Below are 12,568 nucleotides of genomic sequence, written 5' to 3'. Positions count from 1 at the left end.
TTTTTTGAGAATTAAACAACATTGCTTAGTTTTTCCTTGTGGATAATAAAACTGGATGAAAAAATTTCATGGAAAAATATGACTAAGGAGAGACATTAGTGAATGTGGTGAATAAAGTATCTCTTATTAATATGCTTTTCTCAGAAACAATTTAGCATCCATCCATAGATAAAAGTGCCTTTGTAAGAGCTGTAGGATTCAGCATCATGTGTCAAGGGATCCAGAAGTTTTGCCCACCCATGCATTGGATACTGGGTATAGAGACTTTGGTCTAGGCTGTCGATCCTGAAGTGGCCCATGAACCAGCTCTAGCCCCTCCAGGCTACAGTCCAGGAGACCCTGGAGAACAACTGACTTATCCATTTATCCTATTCAAGAGATATATTTTTTTAATACACTAGTCCAGTAGACAAATTTTCACATTGTTGGAGCAAAAAAATCTGAGATTGGAATCATTGGAGAAGGTAAAAACAGCTTGCTTTTACCTGTTATCCAACCTCCAAAGCAATACAGCTTAGTGCCCAGAGATGCCCATGGGAGAACATGACAAAATGTGAGTGAGTGTCCAGCTTCATTAGCTGTGTAGGATACTGCTGAAAGCACTTTCATCTTTCTCATCTGACTCAGAGCACTCAGTCATGGTGCATAACACAGGGATGCTGAGCAGCTTGGAGAACAGCAATCAGGGCTTGGAAGAGAAGGTATCAAAGGGATATGGACCCTACTAACTGCATTATGGATTTCATCAAGAGGCCTGAACGTGAGCTGCTGTGCCACTTCTCTTGTAAATCCCCCAAATGCCTCATGGGAACATGCATGAACTATCATGCCCTACTGATAGCTCCTGTGTACTCATAATAGTAGAAAGAGCAAGATATGGCAGATGGTTAGTGAGCACTTGCAGAAAACCAGCCTAAATCTGCAGATGAGAGAGAGACCACAAACTTGAATATTTAGTACTGCCCTTGAGGGAAAGAAAAAGGAAGCTGTTATCCAGCCTAGTTAATTGCAGAATCATAAGAAAGCATACAAGCTTAAGAATTCTGCAATAAGAGAGAGAAAATGTGGTGGAGGTTGATCCTTTGAAAGTCTAAGAGTAACGTCAGAATCACTAGCATGCTAATGGAAGATATTTTTCTTCTTAAGTCATACAGTAGAGACTGGAGGAACTTTAAGGAACATGAAAAATCAGGGAAACATATACCAGAAAAAGATCACAATAATATTATAATAACCAAACTCAAAGACATGTGCATTCGTGATTTACTCAATAAAGAACTCAAAATAGTTGTTTCAAGGAAACTCATTGAGCTATGAGAAAACACAAGAAAACAATTCAGTGGTATCAATCTGACTTCTGGTTATTTATCTAAAAAAAGGAAAAGAAACCCAGATCTTGAAGAGATGTCTGCACTCCTATATTCTTTGCAGCATTTATTTATAATAGCCAAGATATGCATATAACCTAAATGCATATAACCTAATTTTGACAGATGAATGGATAAAGAAGAAATAAGATATTTAACAACAGAATATTATTTAGCCATGAAAAATAAGGAAATTTTACTGTTTGTGACCACATGGCTGTATTGCAAAAGCATTATGCTAAGTGAAATAAGTAAGAAAAAGACAAATGCTATATGATCTCACATATGTTGAATCTAAAAAGCTGAATTTATGAAAACCGAGTAAAATGGTGGTTTCTGGGGGATGGAGGGTTTGAAAATGAGATGTTGTCAAAGGGTACAAACTTCCAATTATAAGATAAATTCTGGATATCTAATATGCAGCATGGTGACTATGGTAAATAATACTATATTTTATGCTATATTGAGTACTGTGTGTTATAGGAAGTGATGAATCACTAAATTCTACTCCTGAAACCAATATTACACTATATATTAACTAATCAGAGCTTAAATAACTTGCAAAAAAAAAAAACAATACTGTGTTTTATACTTGAAAGTTACTAAGAAGGTGAATTTTAAACATTTCACCACTCCAAACAAGCTGTAATTATGTGAGGTGATTAGAGGTGTTAGCCAACCCAATTTTTGTAATTATTTTGCAATAATAAGTGTACCAAATTATCACCGTGTATGTCTTAAATTTACATACTGTTTTTTTTAATTTACATACTGTTAAGTGTCAATTATAACTCATTAAAACTGGAAGAGACACGCATAAATTTTAAATATATGTATATATAATATGTACATGATAAGGAAATAAAAAAGAATAACAACATGAATAATTTTGCAATGAAAATATTAAATATGTAATTAATAAAATAATAGAATTAAACACTGAAAATTAAATATTTTTGAATTACCTGTAGAGAAAATTAACAAGGAAAATCAAATTGTACCAATGAAAGGGATTAGATATGTCATTAAAATATATATTTACACCAGGAATACCCTCATGAAAGATTTCAGAGTATGAAGTTTAGAAATCAATCCTGGCAACCAAAAAAAAATATATATATATGAATTGTCAAGAATCTTGAGAATCAAACACCATAGAACTCTGGAGTATAGTTGACCACTGACAGCATTGAAAGGGGTGCTCAATGAAGAAAAAGTTTCAAAAGGTTGGAGATTTTGGTGGATTTTGCATTGTGTAGCCGCTACCATATCTCTTCCAGTCCCATAACAGGCACCTATGGAATTGGTAGATGGAATTTCTGGTTACTGTGCCTGGTTTGGCTTACTGGTGGCAGTTGGGCATAAGAACTTTGTTCTCCAAAGATTAAGGTGGGTGGGTGTTTTTTTATTTGCCTGCTGGTCTCTGAAGGACCAGTGCAGGGGCTAGTTATTGTTTTATATTCAAGGCAATATAAAACACACACACACACACACACCCTGCCGGGTCACTGGCTGATTGCAAAGATAATGAAACCAAAGACTTAAATGATCATACAGGTAAGGAATACAGTCCTTGCAAAAATTGTTTGGACAAGTCACTAAACAAATGATAACTGCATACAATTCCACCCCCTCCCCCCGCCACGGGCACACACTGGCCCACCCCAACAACAAGCAACATCAGCAATCCTGGAGAAGAATTTTATTTTACTTTTTTTTTTTTTATCTTTTAAAAATATTGCATGTATTTATTCATGAGAGATACAGAGATAGAGAGGCAGAGACATAGGCAGAGGGAGATCAGGCTCCCTGTAGGGAGCCCAATGCAGGACTCGATTCCAGGACCCTGGCATTATGCCCTGAGCTGAAGGCAGACGCTCAACCACTGAGCCACTCAGGAGTCCCAAGAGAAGAATTTTAAGAGATTTTAAATGTTCTACCACGTAAATGGAAAAATAAGATAATATGTATTTCTATGTCTTACTATTTTTCCTATCCTACTAATTTTTCCGAAGAAGTTTAAAGATAAAACCTGTAACTTATGGGGGAAAAAAATGAAAAACAAAAAAAAGCGAATTACAAGTATCAAGTACTGTGCCATCTAGTATGAATATCATTTGAAGTTTCTTCTTACTATTTTTCCGAAAGTCTAAGATTAATCCTCTGTAGTCAACTACAAATTACTGTAGTAATAAATGGTTTAAAATCCTTTATATTTTTTTCCCTGTCACAAATAGATCACATCAATATCTCTGGAATAGTTCTTGAAGTTTAATTTTATACTTGCTTTTTGTGCCAGAAAATATCATATTTCAGTGTCATTAAAATTGTTTTACATCTATGGAATATACCATCAGCATTTAATGACTGATTTTCTCAGTAGAGAAAAATAAACCCAAAATAGAAAAAAAAAATAAGAATAAAGAAAACATTCTTGGCTACTTTGTTATCTGAACAAGTTTTTTCAGGATGGCAACTTTTGCGGAGGACATGCAAGAGAGCTGAGACTTTAAAGCAGCTGCCAGGGAAATTTCCTAAGCTTAAAAGAGGAAATAAAATGTTTAAGGGACTTGGCTAAAATGTAGAGCTATCAGACGTATGAAGATTTGATGTCTATTTTCAGGAAAAAAAATTTAGGAAACTGAAAATGAATTTTAATCCCCAAGAATTTCCTTTAGTAGACACTCAGTTGTCTGAAAATATCAAGATACTAGTATATAACTCAAAATCTTATATTAATATAAAACTTTCCTTATGGATATATACAGACAATCCCCAACTTACGATGATGCAACCTACATTTTTTTTGACTTTATGATACTGCAAAAGTGATATGCATTAGTAAAAAAAACATATTTCAAGTTTTTAATTTTTTTTTTTCCAGGCTGGCAATATATGGTAGATACTCTCTTGTGGTGTTGGGCTACTGCCATAGCTACTGCCATAGCTCCCAGTAGCCACACAGTCATGAGAGTAAACAGGTAGTGCACATAGAATCATTCTGTACCATACAACCATTCCATTTTTCACTTTCAGTACAGTGTTAATAAATCACATGAGATATTCAACACTTTATTATAAAATAGGCTTTGCATTAGATGATTGTGCCTAACTGGAGGCTAATGTAAGTGTTCTGAGCACATTTGTGGTAGGCTAAGCTCTGGTGTTCGATAGATGAAATCTATTAAATGCATTTTTAACTCAAGATATTTTCAACTTACAATGGGTTTATGGGCACATAATCCCAGGAAGATCAGTGTGTGTGTGTGTGTGTGTGTGTGTGTGTGTGTTTTAATATACAAGTTGTGATTTTTTTCAGTTAGTATAAGAAAAAAATCCAATTTTAAATGTGCTTATTTTTGCAGACCTAATTCTCAGCTTCATTTCCTGAACTGAAATTCCAAGAATAACATCTGAGTGTAATACTGTCTCACCTCACTTATTGCTATTCAATGTTCGTATTTATGGAGTCTCAAGCAAGGCTGGCTGTGCAGCTTCTTCGTCTCTTCTTTTGCATGTCCCTGTGTCATTCTTGCTGTTTTTAGTGGATCCAGGGTTGATCTTCCTGCTGTCCAAAATCACTCTCTAATTCTAATTCCTCTATCCTTTAGCTTAGGTTAGTGTTTTTGAGACTTAACTATAAAAACGTATCTGAAATTTTGAAAAGAGCGCTTGTGGAAATAACTTTTTAGAGGAAAAGTCAAAATCTCATTTTCCTTTTAACATAAATTTTAAAGCAAGTCAAATGTCATCTGAGTGAAAATTAAGTTCCTATATAAACTGGGATCTATCTTTCCATTTGCTTTTCTAAACACAATACTTTACATTCTTAATACATTGACCATCTTGTTTTCCAAATATGTTATTGCTCTACTTCTACTTTTTGGCACAGCTATTTTCTGTAACTGAAACGTCTATTTCTTCATTTTTCCCCCTATGTTCATTTGGATACTTCCAGTGATCTTTCAGCCTTTGGTTTAAAAGTGTATACCTGGGGTGTCTCAGTTGGTTAAACATCCAACTCTCATTTCAACTCAGGTCATGACTTCAGGGTCTAGAGATGGAGCCTCATGTTGGACTCCTCACTGGGCTTGGAGCCTTGTCAGGATTCTTTCTCTCCCTCTCCTTTTCTCCCCTCCCCTCTCTCTTTCTTTCAAAAAAAAAAAAAAAGTAACCTAAAACTAATATAATGCTGTATGTTAACTATGGTGGAATTAAAAAACTCATTAAAAATAAAAAAAAAAGATCATGTACAATCTTATTTGATACTCATATAGACCCAATAGAATTGACATTCTACCAACTCTGTTTTACAGGTGAGCAAACAATTGCTCAAAAAAACCTTAAGCTCACAAAACTATTGTATTAGCATCGAGTCATTTCAAAATTTCTTTGCTTTTAAGAAATGGAACATAATGAATTTAGAAGATTCATAGCGTTAAAGAAAAATATGATTTTGATGGTTATCCCGGTTGAACACTTCATTTTTGCTACAGAATAGATAAGTTTTCCTTCAATATAAGTATCCCACTATTACTTTTCCTATTTTTTTTTCCTGGAAATTGTAAAAGTTTTACAAAACTTTATCATGAAAGTTTCCATTCAAGTGTGGATGGTTGAGACCTCTTTTCACAAAATACATACATATAATGCCCATGCTTTTCAATTTGGGAAAGTTTATTTAATAAAATTAATATGTATAAATAGCTAAGGGCTTTCATATGAAGTAATGAAGTAATAATTATCCCAATGTTAATGTACATGTCAAAGAAGTCACTGTTGTAACAAAATTGTAAAGGAATTGTTCTTATTTATTTTGCCTGCTCTTAGAACAACAACAACAACAAAACATGAGTTTTACACTTATAGAAAGGACACACTCCTATTGTTTTCTATAATACTACCTTCTAGGAATGCTTTAAAGTACCATGTGTACACTAAGTCTCAAGAAAGATAATATAGATATTAGACCGAAAGCTTCATGTTGACTTACTTCTTATAAGTATATTTTGATAAGATTAATTATTTTATTGCATTTTATTTAATCCACATGTAGTTTGTTATAGCCTGCCAAATTAGGAAAGGTCTCTACATAGGAAGGTATATTATAATTTATTATAATTCTGGAAGAGTCAAATTTACTTATTCACAAAATGAATAGTTATCACCTAATATTATTCAGCTATAAAAAATAAGGAAGTCCTGCCATTTGTGACAATATGGAGTGATGTTATTTATTTCATCCTGCTCTTCTATTCTTGCCTATTGGCTTTTTGTCTTTAGGCTTATTCCCTCATGGTCAAAAAGGTCACAACATTAATAATCACTACACCACTAAATTCAATACAGACAAGAGTAGTGTTTTGTTTTGTTTGTTTTGTGTGTGGGTTTTTGTTTTTGTTTTTGTTTTCACCTACCTCTATTTTGGGTGCAATAATCTTCAAATAAAAATACTTCTTCATACTCAAAATTAAAATTGTGTTATAGGTCCATCCTAATGAAGGATGAGAATGGAGGAAATTGAAGTAAACATTTCCCAATTAGTTTAGAAATAGCTTATTCTAGATTTAATGGAAGAGCCCTCCTTTACTGAAAGTAGTGTACTAAACATAATTGTGTAAGGAATTGCATGCAGGAGGAAGAAATGTATAGATATTGTATAAACACTTAGCATCTGATACATTCTTGAAATCTCAAAAATTTTAAGTAATGTTAATTAATGGAACTGCTTAAAAGGAAGGTATAAATATTATTGGAATTTGACACATAAGGGGAACTGTGTCTGGACCAATAACTTTCACTGCTCTAATTGTCTCTGACTTCTAAAATATTTGGTCATGGTCTTTTGATCTAAAATCAGATGCCGGGGGATCCCTGGGTGGCGCAGCAGTTTAGCGCCTGTCTTTGGCCCAGGGCGCGATCCTGGAAACCCGGGATCGAATCCCACATCGGGCTCCCGGTGCATGGAGCCTGCTTCTCCCTCTGCCTGTGTCTCTGCCTCTCTCTCTCTCTCTCTCTGTGTGTGTGACTATCATAAATAAATAAAAATTTAAAAAAAAATAAATAAATAAAATCAGATGCCTTCTGAATTTCACATCTCTCATTCCTTATTTTGTATCCCAGTCATTAAGTCAATTTGAAACTTGATGGTGTTGGGCAATTACTCCTCTCCTCCATCCATAAATGTTATGGAGTCTTAAAAATGTTTGTCTGTTTAACTCTATAAAAACATGATCATCTTGGGGCAATTGGGTGGCTCAGTTAGTAAAGCATCCAACTCTTGATTTCCGCTCAGGTCATGATCTCAGGGTTGTGAGATTGAACCCTGCTTCAGGCTCTACAGTGGGCATGGAATCTGCTTAAGATTCTCTCTTTCCTTCTCCTTCTGCACTCCTTTAAAAACAGAAAAGCTTATCTTTATAATCTGCATCATTTAAAAAAATTTCTTTATTACTATTAAGTATAGCTAATTTTTTATAAGCTGATTCATAACTTAATAGCTGATTCATTTTTATGAATGCTGCAAGTCTTCCATCACATGATTGGTTTTCTGCTAACACTGTTTATGTATGTTAATGATATAGTTCTCAAATAAAAATGTCATATTATAAAAATAAACACCATAGCTAGGTTGATATGTCTCCCAAATCATAGGTATCTTGTGATTTTCACCATGAGATAAGCTGATATCTGTATAATGCCAGTTATCCTAAACATTGGAATGGAAAAAGAGATTGCAAAGTCACTAATGTCAAATATTACTAATGTCAAATATTTTAATGGCATCCATTATGCATTTTTGTTTGTTTGGTTTTTTTTTTTTTAAGATTTATTTATTTTAGGGAGAGAGAGAACATGGAGGGAAAGGGAGAGAGAATCTCATGCAGACTCCCAGTAAACATGGGGCTTGATGTGGGGCTCAATCTCATAACTTTGAGATCGTGATCTGAGCTAAAATCAAGAGTAGGATGCTTAACCAACTGAGCCACCGAGGTGTTCCTTATGCATATTTTGACTCAACCTTATTTTTGGGTCATTGCTATTATCTTTCTCAATTTTATCCTTTCAGCTGGTTAAATTCTGTGCATGAGACACAGCTGGCACAGTCTCTGGCTCTGAAATGACAGGATGTGCTAGAGTGAATATTGAGTGGAAGCAGTAGGCTCAGAGAATCTCTCCCAAACCTGTTAAGGCAGGAGTGGAGAAGAGACCAGATCCAGATTTGAAATTTTTATCCACGGCAGAAGATACTGAGAAACTATATAGCTATGAAATAAAATATCCACATTAATGGAAATACTATGTGTTTTATGTAGCTCAAATAAAATTAAATTCTGAGGTTTTCTGAAAAGATTAGAACAAGTTAATATAATTGCCCCTTCTTATTTATGAAACTAAATTTTAAGCCATGGTACCTCTTCCCTACATTTAATTTTTAAACATGTATTATCCTTCAAATATCACCAGCACTGTGTAAAGCACATAAAGGATATATTTAATTATATTTAGAATTTCAAAAGAACACAAAAACAATTGTGTTCTTTCAGGGATAGAAAAGGGATATCTGGGTAGAATGTGATTTCTTTCCCAAGTAAAGATGAAATATACATCATAGCATTTATTTTCCTAACTAATTTTAGAAAACATGGTCAACTCATGTTGGCACAAGAGTTGGTTTCACCAGGGTTAGAGACTAGGTTCTAAGGGTAGCTTCTTCCACTGCTTACTTATCCAACAATGACTTGTGCTGTATTGATTGAGTAGACCAACAGTATTATGGGCAATGAATTATGGGCCATACTTATCAATTTGTAAAGACACCTCTTTGGTTTGCTTTTCATATGTCCTGCTACAATGGATATGAATAAAAGAGATTTTCTAAAAACCATTATTCAATATATTAAAGGGGATAGACTTAGTATTCTAATTCTAATCCTAAACTAAGACTTAGTATTTAATACTGTATATTAATTTAGTATTTTTTCAGAATCCCAGAAATTTGAAAATACCAATTGAGAACTGAAAATTTGCTGATTTAGAGAGGAAGTAAGATATTCTCTTACATCACTTTCTAATTCACCTAAACATCTAGAACACGTGAAAGATAGGCATTAACAGATGCAACCTATTTAAAGACTAATGGAAAAATCATAACTTCAAGGAAAAAGCTCAGAGAAAAAAAGCAAACCTCTGTCTATGACAGCCTTAGCATTGCTCCTTTTGATAGTAGAGTGTCAGCATAAATGAGGGAGACAGCCATAGAAAAGCATATGTGAAATAAAACAATCAGCACAATGATGGCTAGGCTTTTAGGTTTTTTCTCTTTTGTAAATAATGAAATTCTGTCCCTCTCCATCTATACCCTGGAGTTCAATTAATTGAAAAAGATAACAATAGGTTCTATAATAAGAGTATATTTTAATGTCATTCCCAGGAAGAGATTTATACATATATACTTTCACTTGCTTTTGCAATGAACTCATTGCAAAGCTATCCTAAAACATGATGGCATTGACATAGCACATATTGCATTAATGCTGAACAATATTTCCCTCAGATTTGCATGTAATGTCATTTTGTCATAATTCCTAGACTTGAAAATGTGTCATAATTGGCTATCTCCCAGGAACTCTGGACTCACACATAATGTGATGAGAATAAGAAAGTATTTAATTAGCCAATAATTACTCAGCTGTCCTTTGTTTTTCAATGGAGTTTTTTTGGACACAGCAATATACTCTGGGGCAACCTAAAAATAAAGGTTAATTTGTACTCATTTTATAACCATGCCCCATGTCTTATCAGAATTTACATCAGACAATGAAATGAGCTTTAAATAGCTTTTCTGTATGAGAAGCTGAAGGAATAAGAAGGTGCAAAAAGATGAATAGACAAAATGCATTGGGGTATATTTGCTTCTTTGTATGTGATGTGCAGAAACCAAGCTGGTTTCCATTTGAAGACATACTGATATTGATTGCTTTGTGCTGGTAAAGCATACTGTGTTATGCAGTTTTCCATGGAAATAATCCCTGCCTTAAGGGTTTACAGCTTGAACATTCAGAACTGTCCAACCAGTACAATTCAGACATATGCGGTGTAGCAAGCTGACTGGAAAAAAGCTGGCACTGAACTCTTAGTTAAGATCCTGAGTCAGCACCATGGACACAGTCACAAATAAGGATGATCTGTTCTGTGACATAACCAATGAACTTGCAATTAAAGATGACAAATAAATTTTCAAAGCTCTCTAATATTAAATACTATTAAACTTGAAAAAATAAATAAATACTATTAAACTGAATAAAGGGCAGTGAGATATTAGCATCCCTATTCTTGACATGATTTATTTTTTCATAAAATCAAGATTTCTAGCTCATTTTAAAAAAGAAACTGCTTCTGGGATTATTGAAAAATGCTGTTGAGGTTAAGTCTCTTTTTATACTCATATATATATATATATATTTTTTTTTCTTCTGATAATATTCTTGGTGGGGAACTTCAAACTTAAAAACAATTATTGGTGAGTTAGAGGGATTTCAAGCAAGAGTAAATGATATACATTTTCCCAATGTGTGTTTTATTTAACCAAAAGAGAATTTATTTAATGAGTTTGAAAAGCTTTGACTGTACACAGACATTCTTAAAAGTTATATTTCATATGTTTCATAATTGAATTCATATAAAGTATGAAATCTCAATGACATTAATTGAGTAATAAGAAAAAGCCTTAATTTTTGAATACTAGATATAATAAACATATTCTATACAGGAGGACTCTAATCTGGAGCTCTTGTCCCAACATTTCAAGATACTGTATGAAATAGACCCATCCTGATATGACAATACAAGACATGAACATGAACAATGCTGAATAAATTTACATTGTATGTACGGTTATTTTACATAGATATACCAAGGATACTGAATCCCTTCATGTTGCTGTTAGGAATAAAATGCTTACTTAAAATTTAGAATTTATTTTATATAGAAACTATATATATATATATAGCATATATATATATACACACATCTATATTTTGTGTATATATACATAGTAGTTATATAGCTTAAAATTTATATAGTAAATGTAGCACAATTTTGTTTCTAATTTTATAAATAAAAATCTGTAGTCTGAAGATCTAACTTCGTTTTAAGCCTTTTTTGGTATTTTTCCTTAAACTTTGTCAGAAAATATAGTTCATTTCTCAAATAATAAACTTATCCAAAAATCTATCCAAATTACATATCTTAGTGCTCTCCATCTTTTCTAAGAATTTTTTTTAAATGACACTGAAAAGATTATAACCAAACTATCATAAAATGATCACTTATTAAAAATATGATACGAAGCCAAGTAGATGAGTTTTAGACAAGGTGATATTTAAAAGAATAACCACTTATTCTCTACTAAAAGTAATAAAAATTATTTTATAAAACTTGAATAAAGAAAATTATTTTAAAAAGATATAATCAACCACATTCATATTAGGAATAGCTCTTAGTAGAGTTTCAAAAGATACCAAATTATATATACCCAAGCACAAGGTGTTCAAAAATTCTTGAGTGAATAGCTGAAACCCTACTTAAACTTCAAATAGGAAAAATGTGTTTCTGGAAAGTAATGCTGCTCTCCTCTAAAGGAATGCATGTTCTACTTGGTCTCCACAGGATAGTGCAAACTCTAGTTAGCTAGTCTCTTCCAAGTCAAGTTAGGATTTCTATGTCTTTACCTTCCTCCATTTCTGAAGTTTTCAATCCCACCACAGCCATAACTGAACCATCACAAGACTTGGCCAACTGGGGCAAGCATCCCTTTCTACAGGGGAGAAGATGAAACAGAAGGAATCCTTTTTGCAGGCAGGCTGGCTACCTAAAGAACGAACTAAGTGAGGAAACAGCTGAATCACAAGAAAGAGTGTTATTTCCTCTCACATTTGATGTGTCTCTTGATATTTGATATGAAGTCCCCATTCATTGCCCAACTAAGGAAACTCACTGTAACAGTTGATAGCAATATTTGCTTTCTCAAACTTTGTTATTTTGTTTCGTTTCTTTTTTTTTTTTTCTCTCTCCAAAAACTTTAAGAGAAAGTGAGGTTTTTCCCATCCAGTTGTATGACTGAATGAGGACAGGCACCACAACAGTCTCAGCTAGCGTAAATCACACTCATGAGAGCCTTTGTTCACTGGACTTTCATC

This window comes from Canis lupus, chromosome 17 (genome assembly GCF_048164855.1).
Source record: "Canis lupus baileyi chromosome 17, mCanLup2.hap1, whole genome shotgun sequence".
Classification (NCBI taxonomy): Eukaryota; Metazoa; Chordata; class Mammalia; order Carnivora; family Canidae; genus Canis; species Canis lupus.
The sequence above is the reverse complement of the archived record's forward strand: the minus strand, read 5'-3'. Positions refer to the sequence as shown.